The 21,044-nt window shown below is 42.2% G+C and overlaps 1 protein-coding gene across 4 annotated transcripts in view; it reads right to left on the bottom strand.

Annotated features, from left to right (window-relative positions):
* LOC118386727 (ankyrin repeat domain-containing protein 6) overlaps positions 1–21,044 on the bottom strand; it is a 56,624-nt gene that overhangs the window by 24,314 nt on the left and 11,266 nt on the right. Inside the window, exon 1 of one of the 4 annotated variants that reach the window (XM_035774490.1) lies at positions 180–266. The exons of the other annotated variants lie outside the window; for them this stretch is intronic. The gene's annotated coding sequence lies outside the window, so the exon portion shown is untranslated. Of the gene's footprint in view, positions 1–179; positions 267–21,044 lie in introns of those variants that run through there. 4 annotated transcript variants of the gene reach the window in all.

Genomic DNA, 21,044 nt, shown 5'->3' with positions numbered 1-21,044 from the left:
TTTTGTCACGCAACATATAGGCTAGGTCTACAGCAGGTGAATGAAATTCAACGATTCAAGAAGTTAATGGGCTGGTAAGTCTTAAATTACACATTCCAGGGACAGCTGTAAATCTATACCACGAAAGAACGTTACGCTTCCAGAGAGGCAAAGTAGAGTTACATGACGAAAAAGCTCACCACGTCTTTGTGTAATCCTGGAAAAATACAGGTCCCTGCACTAGTTACCCGGTTTATTTTCCTGATGATGGACCTCTCATTTCTGCGTCTGAGACGTATGGCAGATGATCCTAATTATAGAGCCCTGGGGACTCTGTCTACTGCTTGGTCCATCGCACCTCGTCTAAGGTTTCAGACATTCCTATTTCGCAGGCAACACCGAACCAACCAAAAGAACCAAACAAGTCGGCTGTCATGCTATGTCTTAATAATTGTTTGGATAAGCTGGTCTATGTCTCCCTCAGCCCCCTACCGACTTCAACAGATTGTCTAGATAAAGCTCTTTGAAAGGCGAAATAAATCAAACAAGCAGACTATACTGTAGCCATATAGACCATAAGTCTGTTGATAAACACTTCAAAACATCTGTTGCATCAGGGACATATGCTACATACCTCCCTAATCTCCATATACTAAGAGTAGTGTCTCTCTGTCAGATCTTCTGTCATGAAGGGACTGGGCATGCTCCGAGCAGGCAGGTCCCTCTGATCATGCCCCGGGGCTACAGATCAGCGGGGCCCACCTGCTCCTCTCTCACTGTGGCTTTAATCAAGCTTCTCACAGTCCCTCACACCTCTAGGCCTGGCCTCAATGAACCAGATGAATGTTGGTGTGTATGATACAGCGCTGCGATTAAAGCAAAGATAACCGTCGGGTGTCTCTAATCCGGAGCCTATTGAATCTATACGCTGTGAAACCTCAAGGTGGCTGGATCATTACACAGCTAACGGCACCCACCTCGGTGTTATCTGTGGCTTCTGTCAACCATTATAAAAGGAAGGGGCCAGGGCACCTCTTCACCAGTCAGTTCCTCTCTCAGTTCACTTTAAACGGCCCTGCCATAAAGGACTGTTGTCTGGGGAGTTCAATGGTAAAAATCTAAGTGGGAAAGATGGCACTAGACAGGAATGTCCCAACTTGTATCATTCTGGGCACCTTACAGGTCCAAGGATACGACTACGAAACATGAGACGAACCTGAGCTAACTATTAGCTCAAATGGCCATCTTCCCAGAGGAAGTGAGAGACAGACACCAAGAAAAATCAGAACAATTTTTCTGGAACATTGTTCAGTTTCAATCTGGAGAGGAACATGCATGTCTCATTAGATTCCCCTGAGTCTAATTCACTTTGACAACTACTCTCGTGGCTCTGTTGAAATGATTCCTCTGCAAATAGTTGTCACACGCATGTATTGCATGTGTGACGTACACTGTACATCCTACTAACAGCGTTCTGCATTACTAAACATATGAAAATATATATTTAGAAATTAAACTCTACTCTTTTAATGACCTGTTGCACAGTGAATGCATTGCAGGCTATTCCTGTTTAATATTTTGCAAACGTATTCCAGGATGTATCACAGATGCCAGGTTAAAATAATAGATTACTGAAGCCATGTCCTTTCTATTGTACACCGGGGGGGACCTCATTTAAAAAGAGTTAGAACTAGGCCATTGTCAAGCCAAGGTGATCACACCAGGATGAGCACTAACACGTCTAACAAACATAGCAGACCCAAAAACGTCTGGGGTGTTTAGAAAACACTGTGCCTTTTCTGTAACCCTTCATTACCTACGATGCATCATTTTCACATTTACTGTGCCTTCAGAAATGATTCATACCCCTTGATTTATTCCACATTTGGTTATGTCACAGCCTGAATTCAAAACGGATCAAATCCATTTTTTTCCTTACCCATCGACACACATTGTTTTGCAAATGTATTGAACATTATATACAGAAATGTTTCATTTACATAAGTATTCACACGCCTTGGTCAAAACATGTTAGAATCACCTTTGGCAGCTATTTACAGATGTGATTTTTTTCTGGGTAAGTCTAAGAGCTTTGCACACCTGGATTGTCCAATACTTGCACTTAAAATTTGTCAGGCTCTGTCAAGTTGGTTGTTGATCATCGCTAGTTAGACATTTTCAAGTCTTGCCATAGATTTTCAAGCTGATTTAAAGTCAAAACTGTAACTAGGCCACTCAGGAACATTCAATGTGGTATTGGTAAGCCACACAAGTCTACATTTGGCCTTGTGTTTTAGGTTATTGGCCTGCTCAAAATGTTATTTGTCTCCCAGTGTCTGTTGAAATGCAGACTGAACCAGGTTTTCCTCCAGGATTTTGCCTGTGTTTAGCTCGATTCCGTGTATTTTTATCCTAAAAATAACTGAAAGGAGGCTGGTTAAAATAAATTGGCTGTTCTGCTCTTGAGAAAGGCAGTTAACCACCACAACAATTGCTCCCGGAGTGCCGACGACGTGGATGTCGATTTAAGGCAACACCCGCACCTCTCTGATTCAAAGGGGTTGGGTTAAATGTGGAAGAGTCATTTAGGTTGAATGCATTCAGTTGTACAACGGACTTGGTATTCCCCTGTCCCCTTTCTTTGCGAGGCATTGGAAAACCTTTCTGGTCTTTGTGGTTGAATCTGTGTTTCAAATTCACTGCTCGACTGATGGATGGTACAGATAATTGTATGTGGTACAGAGATGAAGTAGTCACTCAAAAACGTTTCAATTTTTAATAAAAAATCTAAAACCATAATTCCACTTTGACATTATGGGGTATTCTGTGTCGGCCAGTGACACATCTCAATTGAATCCATTTTGAATTCAAGCTGTAACACAACAAAATGTGGAAAAAGTCGAGGGGTGTGAATAGTTTCTGAAGGCACTCTAACTGTGCTGTAATCTTCTGTCACTTGAAAATAGAAGCATAGTAAATATGTTTTGTTCCCTAATATGCTATGACTAAAAATTTGAATCTGACCAGGGGAATATCTTCCATACAAGCATTACATCTTAAATCCATTAGAATCAAACGGAGAACATTACTTTTTATGAAAACAATATTGAAAACAATTACTGGAGTCCAAGAGCAGATTTTCTTGCAATAACAACCAATATCTCATTCCACAAACATCTATGTAACTCTTAATGATGTCATCATACTGAAGCGTCTGAAGGAGGAAGCCATTTCCTCTGTCTAGATCTTACAGGCCAAGACATTCCAGAGCTTTCTATCTAGAAATGGTGAGTCTCTGAAATGTCCTAAGGGGGGAGGGGGGGGGTTAAGAAAAGCAAGGCAGTGATTATACCCTTTACAAATGACTCCCTCCTGCTAGCTGAAAAATGAATAAGATGAAGTAAGGAGAAAGTCTCTCCCCCTCTGCATTCTTGTGGATCTCCATAAGAGGTCTGTTCAGCCATATATAGCCACACACAAAGGCTGACGGAACAGGGATCCTCACAGGCAGCTAGGCAACGGGGCTTTTGTGCAAACCTTTCAGGAACTCAGGCCTTGGTTCAAAACTAAGAAATGCCAAGCTCTCTTTGATTTTCATAACAATTTTGAGAGGGAGGAGGCCTAAGGACACAAAGTATTTTTTTTATACAGGCATGTTTCGAGACTGCTAGATTTAACCTTCTCCCTCAATGTAGTTTGATCTATCCCTGGATTGGCATCTAGTGAATCTGAGGGAAAGTCAGGTCCCCAGGCAGTTTCCATCCACACCAATGGGAAGATGGGTGGACTTGTCTGGGATAGTCTCTGAGGTGATATACTCAAGCATATTAATAAATCCTCTTAAATGTAAAGTTCCCTGTTTAGGGGACCTGCGTGGTTATGGTACCAGCTCCGATCAATCTGTGGATACCGTAGATCAAAATGGCTAGCATTGAGCGATAACCCTGGTTCCCACGGACACAGTAGTATAATTAAGCCTGTGTGATGCAGGATGTGAAATCTGAAACCACTTGTATCATCAGCACGGTGAGATTTTAGCCTTTTTTGGAGTATGTAGTATTACTAGTTATTTTTTATGGATCATCATAAATAATTACTTTTGGGGATGAAGTAGATTACATTTTTGATTACATTTAATCACAGTTAAATGGTTATAAAGGAGGCTGCCCGCCTCAACTAGCTTGACCACGTTGCAATGTCTTAGGCCGCTGTTTACTCCTTGAGCTGTCAAATAGCAGCGAAAAGAGGTCAGCCAAAATACTCAAGCATAACTCTTTCAACCCTGGGTCACTGTCATGTATTAGCCGACACTGTAGTTCTGACATCAGACATGCCCTCAAGACTGTAGGCTACTTGTTTTAAGAGATTGAGGAAACCTTTGCGAGTGTGAAGGACCACATTCATAGACGCACCAAGAGACCCAAGCCGTACTGTAGCTGATGATAACTCATTCAGCTAATGCTTGGTCCATCATCGTTGTGCCATTTTTATCTTTGGCATAGACAGCGTATTCTCCTGTCAAACAGACGGGTGGCTGAAACTGCCCATACTTTGTGGTTTTCTGATGGTCTGACCCACTGAAATGAACAAATGTCAAATCTGATTAAGGTATTGACCGAGTTCATGTCTGCACCAAATGTATGCTTCCTAAATGGCACCCTATACTATACTACTACCCTATACTACCATATTATAATATACTACTATACTACTATAGTATACCACCACTATACTACTATACTATAGGACTATACCACTATACTATACCGATATACTATACTACAGGGTGCCATGTGGGACACACACAATGTTATTACATATTGAAGGGAATCCTTATTGAACTGATTTTAATTATATTCACGACACTGCAATATGGCATGGTCTAAAGAAGGGCCGGGCAATATGGCCAACATAATATATAATTATATTCTTCTCATTTTTGGCCGTATTGCGTCATGACCCTAAAATTGCAAGAAATTAATTCTAAGTGGTTTTAATGGGCTTTTTTCCATTCGGATTGTTTTATACTCAACCAAACTAGGACAAAGCTGACAGTAAAGTAGTCCAATTTGTAGAACTTGTAGAACTTCATTTGTTTAGCACTGTATCAAAATATTGTTATAGACGGTATTGTAAAAAATCGAAGTACCTTAAAACCAGAGGAAAAATAACTCTAGACCACCTTTACTCCCACACACAAAGACTCGTACAAAGCTCTCCCTTGACCTCCATTTGGCAAATCTGACCATAACTCTATCCTACTGATTCCTGCTTACAAGCAAAAACTAAAGCAGGAAGCACCAGTGACTCGGTCAATAAATAAGTGGTCAGATACAGTGCCTTGCAAAAGTATTCGGCCCCCTTGAACTTTGCCACCTTTTGCCACATTTCAGGCTTCAAACATAAAGATATAAAACTGTATTTTTTTGTGAAGAATCAACAACAAGTGGGACACAATCATGAAGTGGAACGACATTTATTGGATATTTCAAACTTTTTTAACAAATCAAAAACTGAAAAATTGGGCGTGCAAAATTATTCAGCCCCTTTACTTTCAGTGCAGCAAACTCTCTCCAGAAGTTCAGTGAGGATCTCTGAATGATCCAATGTTGACCTAAATGACTAATGATGATAAATACAATCCACCTGTGTGTAATCAAGTCTCCGTATAAATGCACCTGCACTGTGATAGTCTCAGAGGTCCGTTAAAAGCGCAGAGAGCATCATGAAGAACAAGGAACACACCAGGCAGGTCCGAGATACTGCTGTGAAGAAGTTTAAAGCCGGATTTGGATACAAAAATATTTCCCAAGCTTTAAACATCCCAAGGAGCACTGTGCAAGCGATAATATTGAAATGGAAGGAGTATCAGACCACTGCTAATCTACCAAGACCAGGCCGTCCCTCTAAACTTTTAGCTCATACAAGGAGAAGACTGATCAGAGATGCAGCCAAGAGGCCCATGATCACTCTGGATGAACTGCAGAGATCTACAGCTGAGGTGGGAGACTCTGTCCATAGGACAACAATCAGTCATATGTTGCACAAATCTGGCCTTTATGGAAGAGTGGCAAGAAGAAAGCCATTTCTTAAAGATATCCATAAAAAGTGTCATTTAAAGTTTGCCACAAGCCACCTGGGAGACACACCAAACATGTGGAAGGTGCTCTGGTCAGATGAAAACAAAATTGAACTTTTTGGCAACAATGCAAAACGTTATGTTTGGCGTAAAAGCAACACAGCTCATCACCCTGAACTCATGGTGGTGGCAGCATCATGGTTTGGGCCTGCTTTTCTTCAGCAGGGACAGGGAAGATGGTTAAAATTGATGGGAAGATGGATGGAGCCAAATACAGGACCATTCTGGAAGAAAACCTGATGGAGTCTGCAAAAAACCTGAGACTGGGACGGAGATTTGTCTTCCAACAAGACAATGATCCAAAACATAAAGCAAAATCTACAATGGAATGTTTCAAAAATAAACATATCCAGGTGTTAGAATGGCGAAGTCAAAGTCCAGACCTGAATCCAATCGAGAATCTGTGGAAAGAACTGAAAACTGCTGTTCACAAATGCTCTCCATCCAACCTCACTGAGCTCGAGCTGTTTTGCAAGGAGGAATGGGAAAAAATGTCAGTCTCTCGATGTGCAAAACTGATAGAGACATACCCCAAGCGACTTACAGCTGTAATCGCAGCAATAGGTGGCGCTACAAAGTATTAACTTAAGGGGGCTGAATAATTTTGCACGCCCAATTTTTCAGTTTTTGATTTGTTAAAAAAAGTTTGAAATATCCAATAAATGTCATTCCACTTCATGATTGTGTCCCACTTGTTGTTGATTCTTCACAAAAAAAATACAGTTTTATATCTTTGTTTGAAGCCTGAAATGTGGCAAAAAGGTCGCAAAGTTTAAGGGGGCCGAAACTGTAACGCAGATGCTAAGCTACAGGACTGTTTTGCAAGCACAAACTCGAATATGTTCCGAGATTCTTCCGATGGCATTGAGGAGTACACCACATGAGTAACTGGCTTCATCAATAAGTGCATCGATGACGTCATCCCCACAGTACCCCAACCAGAAGTCATGGATTACAGGCAACATCCGCACTAAGCTCAAGGAGCAGGTCTCTAACCCGGAAGCTTATAACAAATCCCGCTATGCCCTCTGACGAACCATCAAACAGGCAAAGCATCAATACAGGACTAAGATTGATTTGTACTACACCGGCTCCGACGCTTGCAAACTATTACAGACTACAAAGGGAAACACAGCCGAGAGCTGCCCAGTGACATGAGCCTACCAGATGAGCTAAATTACCTCTATGCTCGCTTCGAGGCAAGCAACACTGAAGCATGCATGAGAGCATCAGCTGTTCCGGAAGACCGTGTGATCATGCTCTCCGTACGCAATGTGAGTAGCCACTATTTGCATTAACCCCCCTTCTCTTTTACGCTGCTGCTACTCTCGGTTTAGTATCTATGCATAGTCCCTTTAACTCTACCTACATGTACATATTACCTCAATTACCTCGACTAACCTGTGCCCCCCACATTGACTCTCTACCGGTACCCCCTGTATATAGCCTCGCTATTGTTATTTTACTGCTTCTCTTTGATCATTTGTTATTTAAATGTAAATGTTTTACTTACCTTTTTTTTATTTTTTTAAATTTTTTTTAACTTAACACTTATTTTTCTTACCTGCATTGTTGGTTAGGGGCTTGTAAGTAAGCATTTCACTGTAAGGTCTACAACTCTTGTATTTGGCGCATGTGACAAATAACATTTGATGTGATTTGAACACGATATATCGCCAAGTGTTTTAACACCTCTAGATCGGCTTTATTTTCCAGCACTTCATCTTCAATAGAACTTAAGCAGTCAGTTGTCAGTTGGTAGGTGCCAAGAATGATAAGTGAAGAGAACTGCACACCTCCTGAATAACTGCACATCACTTGATATCCATGAAGCACGTCAAGAAAACCCACAACCGCTATTCTGGTTGACAGAAACAAACGGTTCCGCAGGGAGTCAAGTGTAATGTTTTCAGACACCTGGCAACAGAAACAGTACGGGGAGCCAGCCAACACTGCCGGGCCTTCATGTACTGCAGAGTGAGTCAGAGCGATGCTCACCTCCACCTGGGACATCCACACAGTAATATAATAATAATAATATATGCCATTTAGCTGACGCTTTTATCCAAAGCGACTTACAGTCATGTGTGCATACATTCTACGTATGGGTGGTCCCGGAATCGAACCCACTAGCCTGGCGTTACAAGCGCCATGCTCTACCAACTGAGCCACAGAAGGACCACACAGCATAGCACAGGATGGAACCGGTCCAAACAACAACATTACATCCACACAGCATAGCACAGGATGGAGCCGGTCCAAACAACAACATTACATCCACGCAGCACAGCACAGGATGGAGCCCGTCCAAACAACAACATTACATCCACACAGCACAGCACAGGATGGAGCCGGTCCAAACAACAACATTACATCCACACAGCACAGGATGGAGCCGGTCCAAACAACAACATTACATCCACACAGCACAGCACAGGATGGAGCCGGTCCAAACAACAACATTACATCCACACAGCACAGGATGGAGCCGGTCCAAACAACAACATTACATCCACACAGCATAGCACAGGATGGAGCCGGTCCAAACAACAACATTACATCCACACAGCATAGCACAGGATGGAGCCGGTCCAAACAACAACATTACATCCACACAGCACAGCACAGGATGGAGCCGGTCCAAACAACAACATTACATCCACACAGCATAGCACAGGATGGAGCCGGTCCAAACAACAACATTACATCCACACAGCACAGCACAGGATGGAGCCGGTCCAAACAACAACATTACATCCACACAGCACAGCACAGGATGGAGCTGGTCCAAACAACAACATTACATCCACACAGCACAGGATGGAGCCGGTCCAAACAACAACATTACATCCACACAGCACAGCACAGGATGGAGCCGGTCCAAACAACAACATTACATCCACACAGCACAGGATGGAGCCGGTCCAAACAACAACATTACATCCACACAGCACAGCACAGGATGGAGCCGGTCCAAACAACAACATTACATCCACACAGCACAGGATGGAGCCGGTCCAAACAACAACATTACATCCACACAGCACAGCACAGGATGGAGCCGGTCCAAACAACAACATTACATCCACACAGCACAGGATGGAGCCGGTCCAAACAACAACATTACATCCACACAGCACAGCACAGGATGGAGCCGGTCCAAACAACAACATTACATCCACACAGCACAGGATGGAGCCGGTCCAAACAACAACATTACATCCACACAGCACAGCACAGGATGGAGCCGGTCCAAACAACAACATTACATCCACACAGCACAGGATGGAGCCGGTCCAAACAACAACATTACATCCACACAGCACAGCACAGGATGGAGCCGGTCCAAACAACAACATTACATCCACACAGCACAGGATGGAGCCGGTCCAAACAACAACATTACATCCACACAGCACAGCACAGGATGGAGCCGGTCCAAACAACAACATTACATCCACACAGCACAGGATGGAGCCGGTCCAAACAACAACATTACATCCACACAGCACAGGATGGAGCCGGTCCAAACAACAACATTACATCCACACAGCACAGGATGGAGCCGGTCCAAACAACAACATTACATCCACACAGCACAGGATGGAGCCGGTCCAAACAACAACATTACATCCACACAGCACAGGATGGAGCCGGTCCAAACAACAACATTACATCCACACAGCACAGGATGGAGCCGGTCCAAACAACAACATTACATCCGCACAGCACAGGATGGAGCCGGTCCAAACAACAACATTACATCCACACAGCACAGCACAGGATGGAGCCGCTCCAAACAACAACATTACATCCGCACAGCACAGGATGGAGCCGGTCCAAACAACAACATTACATCCACACAATGAGACATATAAAAAACGCGCTAGAATGAACGTGTTTGTGCTCTAAGTCGGTGCCGGCTGTCTCTAACATTCCCATCAGTGAGGGCACTTTCTCCCTCCATTTGTTTAAGCTCACACCCATCCACCACAACAACAGTACGTCTTTCTTTAGCATGCTCTGGGGCATAGGCTAGCCTAACACACAGGGATTTGACCTCTTGAGTTCTGGACCAGCTGTAGCTCTCCTCTAGAGATCTCCCTCTACTCTTACATAAACCTTCTAGCGCCCGATGGGGACAGAGGGGGTTACATAAGAAGCCATGAAGCCACAGCAAGATGAGAGGAGCCTCTGGATTGAAAAAGAAGGCCTTGCTTGTGGTGTTTTTTTTTATGGCTCAGGGCATCTGCTGGACCAGTTTCACTAACTCAGTGAGCCGCCAGCTTGGCTGGGACCCTTATTGCTTGGGTCAAGCATCTTTGTTTGTAATGAAGTAAGCAGAGACAAGATTCCTGAGTCTGACCCCAAAGAATTGTGATCTATTTGATTTTCTGGCAGCACATATAAAAAAATAAAAAACATTTGACGGAAATACAACTTGTAGCTGTGGCTTCTGTGGTTATGCTCCATGCTGGAATGGTGTTCCCCAGCGGAGTATGGAACAGGGATCAGTGACGTGATTGGACGATGATTGAGACGAGCACTCAGTCCAGAGCAGGATTGGCTCCCCAGTCCCCAGTATTTAGTCAAACTCAGCCATCTGTCTTTCCCCACCCCCACTTCCAGCAAACAGAGGCAGAAACAGAGAGAGAGAGAGACAAAGGCAGAGAGAGGGCAGAGAAAGGAGATGGCAGAGAGAAGAGGGGGCAGAGAAAGAAAGGGCCAAGAGAAAGAGTGAGCAGAGAGAGAGATAAGGAGAAAGAGAGAGATTAAATCAAAACTTTGACCCTTTCTCTAATCCCAAGATCTATTTCAGAGCTCATAGCCCCGGTTCCTCCAGGGGTGGTGCCTTGGAAACCTCTGACACACACAGATCAAGGAGTTTATTTCTGAATCAGAGATTTATGGTCATCACTAATCACAAAATCGAAATAGTCAGTCAGTTTAAATAGTCTAAATACAGATCATATACTTTCAAATGACCCAATTCCAAAACTCGTGACTCGTGAGTGTCAGCCTTGAAGAAAGACTCCTGGGCTGTTACACTGAGGTAGTTGGGACAGTGATAATTGAGCTGTTCTGTGTGTTACTGATGCCTGCCAGATGTGAGACTGGAGATAACGCTAACAGCACTTCGAAGAAACTCAACATCAAAGGTATTACCAGGGGTCGTAACCTCTATAGCAAGCCAAGACTTCAGCCTCATATGCAGACATTGACAATGAATAAGTGAGGTTTAGGATGTTGTCACAAGACCAGCGCTGCCTCAGTAGTATACACACACTTCCAGCTGTGGGAAGATACTGTACTGACCAAAGACTCTAGACTCTGGCCAATCTAGTTATCATAATCATCTGATGTGGATTCATTGTCCTGGACCACTGAACAGAAAAGGCCCCTTGTGTTAGTCAGAGAGAGGCCAGTCAAACACATCTCTCTCTCTCTCTCCCTCTGGGTAATTCAACGGTAATGGAATCACGCTTTGACTCAGATTTCTCACTTTAAAATGGATGCCAGACAAAAACCACTGATTTCAAAGTTTAACAAACCATACAACTCTATGCACAAGGACTACTTTGAACACAAACAATTTTCCAAAAACACATTTACTGGAAGACAAAGTTTGGTAACAGAAAATCTGTTGTTTTTTATGCGACCACCTTTTCCAAAAATTCTGTTAAATACATATGTAGGATCTTCATTTGAGCCAATTTCTACAGCAGAAATATTATACTGCAGCAACAGAAAATGTTAATTATTATATGGATTATAACTCGTGGAATTTATTTTGTATTGGTTGCTACATTTTTCATTAGGACAAATCAAGTCTGACATTTTAAGGTGGAAATTACAAACTTTAAAATATTTTGTAAACCTCACATACACTACAAGTTCTCATTTCCTGTAGCGCAGGGAAATTCTCAGCAACAAGAGTGATCAAATTAAGATCCTAGCTGTATCTGCTCCGATTGCATTTCAAAGATGTCTGCAGAAAGAATGGAGTGTCAGCTATAACATTACACTTTGAGTTGGAAACAACTATTTTGGTTATCGAACTAGAGTTGGTGAAGTGGATTTACATTCGGTAACGGAATTACAGTAACGGAATTACATCATGTGTCCCTGATCTGTACTACACAGAAATGCATCATTATGGGTATGAATATCATTCTCTTAAATGGTGATGTTTCCTGAATAAGGCACACAAAGGTAGAAATATGCATCATCCTTATTTAGCATATTTGGATATTAGCCTACACACGGGCTATTATTGTAATGACCTCCGCCCCCAAACAAGACCACATTTGATTGGTCCGGACCAGACCAAATCTGAAACAATCATAGACAAATATGTTTCAAACGTTTGGAAATCACGGTACAGCAACGTAGATAGAGTACAGTAGAGTACATACAATAAGATATGTTCAGTAGGGTATAGAACAATACAGTACATAATACTGTACTATAGTCTAGTGTGCTCTACTGCACTGTACTGAACTACCCAAACTCGTGAAACATAGACGTCCATGATTGGTTCCGGCCATGGTCAACTGACCAAATTTCAACTATTTTTCAACGTTCACGGACGTCCGTTGTCGGTCGGTGCTCAGTGGGTGAGAATGCTTGTTACAGTAAATGGAAAGAGGTTAGGTGGTAGGTGTCCCGGGAGGTGTCAGTAAGAGCCAGGAGAGGTGACGTTCCTGTAGGTTCATGCTCTACAACATCCGCAGAGTACGATCCTGCCTCACACAGGAAGCGGCGCAGGTCCTAATCCAGGCACTTGTCATCTCCCGTCTGGATTACTGCAACTCGCTGTTGGCTGGGCTCCCTGCCTGTGCCATTAAACCCCTACAACTCATCCAGAACGCCGCAGCCCGTCTGGTGTTCAACCTTCCCAAGTTCTCTCACGTCACCCCGCTCCTCCGCTCTCTCCACTGGCTTCCAGTTGAAGCTCGCATCCGCTACAAGACCATGGTGCTTAGTACCTCAAGGCTCTGATCAGGCCCTACACCCAAACAAGGGCACTGCGTTCATCCACCTCTGGCCTGCTCGCCTCCCTACCACTGAGGAAGTACAGTTCCCGCTCAGCCCAGTCAAAACTGTTCGCTGCTCTGGCTCCCCAATGGTGGAACACACTCCCTCACGACGCCAGGACAGCGGAGTCAATCACCACCTTCCGGAGACACCTGAAACCCCACCTCTTTAAGGAATACCTAGGATAGGATAAAGTAATCCTTCTCACCCCCCTTAAAATATTTAGATGCACTATTGTAAAGTGGCTGTTCCACTGGATGTCATAAGGTGAATGCACCAATTTGTAAGTCGCTCTGGATAAGAGCGTCTGCTAAATGACTTAAATGTAAATGTAAATGTAAATGTAAATTAACCGGAGAGAGAAGAGAGTGGCAGTGAGAGAGAATGAGAGGGAGGTGTTGTCCAGACTGTTTTCACAGTCTTGCTTTGGCCACCAGACGACAGAAAGCGATGGAAAAAAATTATGAGCTGAACATAACAGTATGCCAGTGGAAGGGAGGACAGTAGCAGGTAGTTTCTGTTTACTATGATTTACCATTGTGACCAATTCAATGGCAGTAATTATGTTACTGAGTTTTAATCACTTCGGTTTTTTTTATAGCTTTGGTACCATTTTCACAAGTATATGGTAAAATTTCACTTCTCTTAGTACAAAAATCGAAATAGATATTCAAAAAGGCTGTTTAAAATAACTTTAAAGCCCATTTTCAATTGACTAAGTACAACACACAACACTCACACAGTAACCTTTCTTTATATGAAATACCTTTCAGAAAAAGTAACGGCCTTTCACAATGCAATGCTCACAATACTCACAAATGTGTGTTTGTAAAGTATAAACAAAATGACATGTAAGATACATGACCATACATAATGACTACTCGTTATTACTAATTGAACCACAATTGGCCACCATATAAAAGTGGGTGTGTGAACACTTGCAATTTCTTTCAACACGGCGCAGGATAGACAGCAAGGGAGAGGAAGAAATAAAAGAGCTAGTGGGAAAGGGGCCCATCAGAGAGAGGGAGGCAGACGGCAGGGAACTGTTGTGTCTAATGAAGTCCGGACCATCGTCGTTGACCACGTGGTAAACAGAGGCCTTACAATTGCAGAGGCGGTCAAATTTAGTTCACCTCAATCTGAAAAGATACATTCAATCTTGAGAACATTTCGCCAAGAACTGGTAAGTCTGAAGGATATGCACTATTTGTTACCATTACATTTACAGTAAATGAAATTGTAAAGCATGTAAATTCACAAAACATGTTTCAGTATGATCTATTGACAGTCGACTCTGTTCTACCCTCAGAATTGACAGAAGACCCCATGGTGTTGTCTGTGGCCGTGTGTTGACCGAGCAGCAGTGGTGGAAATGCTGAGGGCCAGGAATGACATACGGCTGTCCGAAATAAAGCAGGCCATTGGGAAGAACGATGACACCTTTGCCAACGTGGCATCCGTCAACCTACCAACAAACACCCGCCTTTTGAAGAGACACCAGGTATCTATGAAAACCCATTTACCCGGTGCCTTTTGAGAGAAACGACGACCGGGTGAAACAACTGCGGGCCGAGTATGTTCAAGTACAACACTATATACTGTATTACTGATACTATTTTATGCACATGCTATTTCACAACATCATAATGGAACTATACTGTAAAAAAAAAAGTATTTTTAAATGGTGATTGTGTGTGATGCTACTGTGAACCACCACAAGTATACACTACATGACCGAAAGTATGTGGACACCTGCTCGTCGAACATCTAATTCCCAAAATCACGGGCATCAATATGGAGTTGACCCCCCCCCCCTTTGCCGCTATAACAGCCTCCACTCTTCTGGGAAGGCTTTCCACTAGATGTTGGAACATTGCTGCGGGGACTTGCTTCCATTCTGCCACGAGCAATAGGGAGGTCGGGCACTGATGTGCAAATAGGCTTAGCTCGCAGTCGGTGTTCCAATTTATTTATTATAAAGGTGTTCGATGGGGTTGAGATCAGGGCTCTGGGAAGGCCAGTCAAATTGTTCCACACTGATCTTTACAAATTTCTGTATGGTCCTCACTTTGTGCACGAGGGCATTGTCCTGATATCCAGAAGCTCTTTTCGGTCATTAGAGACGGTGGCAGAAACATTATGAACAAACTAGTTTACAAATAATTCGAAAATTGGTTAGGGGCACGTAAAATGGCAGCCATCTCCTTCGGTGCCATCATCAGCTCATTATGTAGTGAATGAGGACGTTCACTGTGATGTGGATGAGAATTTATGGCCAAATGCTCAAGACAGGCTTGATGCAAATGAATGTGTGCATTACATTTCATTAGACATTAGACCTACTGTACGTGGCAAATATATCTGAAAAATGATTGATTACACATTGGGTATATATTATGGAAATTATAGATTTTCTGTCAATTTTGTTGGGTAATGTAAGTCTATTGCTTAAAACTGTAATCTGCTGTAATTTACAGTACTATAGCATATTACTTTCAGCATTTCTAAGGGCGATTTGAAACGTTTATCTTGCGTTATATGCTATTGGATTAACTGGTAGTTAAAATGACTCAATTGAAAATATATTATGCTGTGTTTTGGTGATTAACCCAATGTTCTATTACATTTCCCAATAAACTTGTAATATGAATCAAATGGTTGTGTGATGAGATGTTTACATCCAAACGTATGCACAAAATGACAGGTTTTGGATGAAAGACGGGCTGCTTCAAGTCGGACCAGTTTTGTACTAAAAGTTGTGAAAATGTACCACATACTTGTGAAAATACTACCAGTACCAAAGCAATAAAAAAATAAAAAAAATTCATTACCAAACTTTATATCAGTGAAAACACTAATTAGTAGGTCTACCTTTATTGCTTACTTATGGAAACTGTCATTATCCTCCCTCATGAGGGTGAGAAATTAGAAAATATCTTAGATATGTGGAGTTTTGGTAATATAATTACAAGGCAATGTTTCTTCAACTAAAAATAAGTGATATTTTTGGGTATTTACTTCAGCATTATTATGTTTTGATGTATTTCAAAGACCCGCTTTCCATCTGTTGACCAGAAATCAAAGCTTTTGCTTATTTAAAAAAAAAAAGTAAGATGAAAAAAAAAATATATATATATATATTTCTCTAAAACACTCTTCGCTTTCCTTTGACACGCTCCTATGAACTTCACGTTGGTGCTCACGGGTTTGTTTATATGGAAATGCTCCTCTCCCCACACACACTAGCAATTGCACAGCAATGGGCCCTGCCAGCCTTGTCACCTAGTCTCCAGCTGCAGAGGACTAACAAATGTTTGTGTGAAATGAAGGCTGAGGCGCAGCCTGAAGAGAAGACTTTACTCCCCCCACTGCTTTGTTTGGAGCGTCTCCTTTCAGCCTGCCTCTGAAAAGAAGGACCAAACATCAATATGTTTCAGCAGCGTGGGGTGGGGTGGACCATCTCAGACCCACTTTTTTTAAAGGACCTCTTGGCCGCAGAGACTCGATGTTGCTGTTTCAAAGCTAATGTCTACACATTTTGCCAATGCTTATGCCGTGTTCTTCATGCTATGTGAGTGACTCAAACTTAAATAAATCAACGTTGGCCCCATGTCATGACTGTCTTATTTTGGTGATTGTTAGATCTCAAAGAATCTTATTTGAAAATACACTGAACAAAAATATAAACGCTACATGCAATGTTTTGTTCCCATGTGGCATGACCTGAAATAAATATCCCAGAAATGTTCCATTGGCAGAATATTTTTTAATTTATCTAATTTCTTGCACAAATTTGTTTACATCCCTCTTAGTGAGCATTTCTCCTTTGCCAAGATAATCCATTCACTGGACTGGTGTGGCATATCAAGAAGTTTATTAAACAGCATGGTCATTACATAGGTGTACCTTGTGCTGGGGACAACAAAAGGCCACTCTAAAATGTGCAGTTTTGTCACAACACAATGCCACAGATGTCTCAAGTTTTGAGAGAGCGTGCAACTGGCATGCTGAGTGCAGGAATGTCCACCAGACCTGTTGACAGAGAATGTAATGTTCATTTCTCTACCATAGGCCACCTCTAACCTCGTTTTAGAGAATTTGGCAGTGCGTCCAACCGGCCTCACAACCGCAGACCATGTATATGGCATAGTGTGGGCGAGTGGTTTGCTAATGTCAACATTGTGGATAGAGTGCCCCATGGTGGCGGTGGGGTTACGGGCAGGCATAAGCTACGGACAACGAGCACAATTGCATTTTATCGATGGCAATTTAAATGCAAAGAGATACCGTGACGAGATCCTGAGGCCTATTGTTGTGCCATTCATCCGCCACCATCACCTCATGTTTCAGCATGATCATGCACGGCCCCATGCCTCAAGGATCTGTACACAATTCCCGGAAGCTGAAAATGTCCCAGTTCTTCCATGGCCTGCATACTCACAAGACAACATGCCTATCTGTATTCCCGGTCATGTGAAATCTACATATTAGGGCCTAATGAACTCATTTCAATTGACTTATTACCTTAAATGAAATATAACTTGGAATTTTCACATGTTGCATTTTATATTTTTAAGTATACTTATTCCACTTTTTGTTTTACATTACAGCCTTATTTCAAAAGAATATTATACATTTTACTCATCAATCTACACACAATACCCCGTAATGACAAAGCAAAAACAGGTTTTCGATTTGTTTTTTGTGTGCAAAAGTATTCAGACCTTTTACTCAGTACTTTGTTGAAGCACCTTTGGCAACAATTACAGCCTTGAGTCTTTTGGGTATGGCGCTACTTGCTTGGCACAGCTGTATTTGGGGAGTTTCTCCCATTCTTCTCTACAGATACACTCAAGCTCTGTCAGGTTGGATGGGGAGCGTTGCTGCACAGTTATTTTCAGGTCTCTCCAGAGATGTTCGGAATATGGCTGGGACACTCAAGGGCATTCAGAGATTTGTCCTGAAGCCACTCCTGCATTGTCTTGGCTGTGTGCTTAGTATTGTTGTCCTGTTGAAAGGTGACCCTTCTCCCCAGTCTGAGGTCCTGAGCGCTCTGGAGCAGGTTTTCATCAAGGATCTCTCTGTACTTTGCTCCATTCATCTTTCCCTCAACCCTGACTAGTCTCCCAATCCCGGCCACTGAAAAATATCCCCACAGCATGATGCTTCCACCACCATGCTTCACCGTAGGGATGGTGCCAGGTTGACTCCAGAAGACACTCAGCTTGACATTCAGGCCAAATAGTTCAATGTTGGTTTCATCAGACCAGAGAATCTTATTTCTCATGGCCTTATAGGTACCTTTTGGCAAACTCCATGTGGGCTGTCATGTGCCTTTTACTGAAGAGTGGCTTCAGTCTGGCCACTCTACCATAAAGGCCTGATTGGTGGAGTGCTGCAGAGATGTTTGTCCTGGAAGGTTCTCCCATCTCCACAGAGGAACTCTGAAGTTCTGTCAGTATGACCATTGGGTTCTTGGTCACCTCCCTGACAAGGCCCTTCTCTCCCAATTGTTCAGTTTGGCCGGGCAGCCAGCTCTAGGAAGAGTCTTGGTCGCATATTTCTTCCATTTAAGAATGATGGAGGCCACTGTTCTTCGGGACCTTCAATGCTACAGAAATGTGGAGCCAGTCTTGGAGCTTTACAGACTATTCCTTCAACCTCATGGCATGGGTTTTTGCTCTGACATGCACTGTCAACTATGGGACCTTACAAAAACAACTTTTCACTTTGTAATTATGGGGTATTGTATGTAGATTGAAGAGGAACATTTATTTAATCCATTTTAGAATAAGCCTATAACGTAAGAAAATGAGGAAAAAGTCAAGGGGTCTGAATACTTTCCGGATGTAATGTATAGCTCCATTATCTTTTCTACCTACTTTATCTGGTTTTAGTCATTGAAATTTACACTGAAAACATTTTACCATTCTCAACGTGTGTGTGTGTGTGTGTGTATGTATGTATGTATGTATGTATGTCTGTGTGTGTATATATATGTATGTATGTATGTATGTATGTATGTATGTATGTATACATATATATATATGTATATACTGTATGTTTTTTCAAATATTTTTTGGAGTGGTGGCCTGTCGCTGCTAGATTAATATAGGCGAAACACCTTAAATCCTCTGCGCTAAAACACTTAATGATCGCAGATGTGGCTGTGCTGAAAGAGCAAGGAGCTGTGGATAATGACAAGCGTTTACTGTACCAATAAAGAGGTTTAGAGCACCTGCAAGGCAAAGGAGTAAAGAAATATATTTTTATTGTCCCACCAGGCTATTCACTTGCTCATTCAATGGCCTACTATTTATGTCAAAAGGTGCACTTCTGTTTTACAATCACACAATTCCCTAAAATGTCCCAAAACAAAATACACAACATAGCAGTAATAGGCTAGTAGCCCATCATTAAATGGCCCCTTCCTTCCTCTCCCTTCTCATTTATCTTGTACGTTGATAATAGGCATTGTCTCACCACCTGGGAAGTGAAACCGTAATCAATGTAAAAAGAATCTCATCCATATAACACTATCTGGTTTCCTCATCTCATATAAGTTTAATGGGCCCCCAGCCCCAGACGTCCATTATGGGTCATCCTTTCCCATTTACACACCTGGTGCCGCGCTGACCTCTCGATCACACTGGCACGCTAATCAGCTCCCCAGGGAACCCAAGAGACGGCCAGGCGGGGGAAACAGCTAGGCAACTCCTACACACACTGACTGCATGATGAGTGCTTTCATGATAAACACAAAACTGAAGACACTGGCTATACTCCAATGCACAATTAGGCGAGGCCTATGCATCACCCTCAGACAAACATAATTCAATCACACATACTGTATTAAGATTGATTGGATAAAATGGGGATATTATTTACAGCACAATGCATGATCGCATAATTTCCTTCCGTTATGATCCCTTTATGTCACAGTTTTAATGTCTCTTGTCACATATTTAATATATAAAACTGAGTAGTTGGTTCTGGTTTATCTCTGCATTACAATTTTAATATGGTTGAGAAGAATTCTGATTAGCCCTCATAAAGGCGTCCGAATGCTTCCCAGCCGAAATGGTTCGGAAGAGTTTGTTCATATAATATGACAACATTTTGAAGTTTTTTATTTATTTTGGGACTTCTTTAAGGGTTTTTTCAGCTGTTCGGGCACACTACATCTTTTTTTCTTGAGGCAAGCCGAAATTGGTAGCTGAAGTCTAATAATTGGTCAACAGTAGGGATTCTTCAGTACAGTCTTTGTAATTCTATAATAAATGAATGAAATACTGCACCAAACATCTTAGTCAGATGTAAAAAAAAATTGCATGACTAAGACCTTCTCGTCAAAAACATAAATTCGAGAAATCTGTCATTGATTATCTTTTATTAATTCTGACTTTTGAGGAAGTGTATACTGGCTACAGCGTCTCTAAATGGACAAACAGGACTATTGCCGCTTTTTTTCTAGTTTTTCAAGTGAAGGTCTTTTAAAGGAGTAGCCAGTATACACTTCCTCAAAATAATCTGAATCTGAAATAACTCAAGAAATCTGTCATTTAATTTTCACAAGGAGATCTTAGAGATTGCGCAATTTTACATCTAACTAAGAATACCTTTAAAAAAAAAAGGTTTACTCTCTCAAAGTTAGAAGTACGCAGGCACCTTGCACTGTTTGGTTAGCATGTTTCTGCAGTGCACATGAGATGGAGTTTGCTTCCATCTCATCGTCCCACACACAATGGCAGACCGAAGGGAGGGTGGTGCGGCATCCTCCAGATGCTGTATTTTATCTAAAACATCAGCGGTACGCCGACTCCAGCCAAATAATTATTGCAAAAATTTAAAGTACAATTGTGTTTTATCTCCAGTACATTGCCAC

Source organism: Oncorhynchus keta, chromosome 8 (genome assembly GCF_023373465.1).
Source record: "Oncorhynchus keta strain PuntledgeMale-10-30-2019 chromosome 8, Oket_V2, whole genome shotgun sequence".
In the NCBI taxonomy this organism is placed as follows: Eukaryota; Metazoa; Chordata; class Actinopteri; order Salmoniformes; family Salmonidae; genus Oncorhynchus; species Oncorhynchus keta.
The sequence above is the reverse complement of the archived record's forward strand: the minus strand, read 5'-3'. Positions and strand labels throughout refer to the sequence as shown.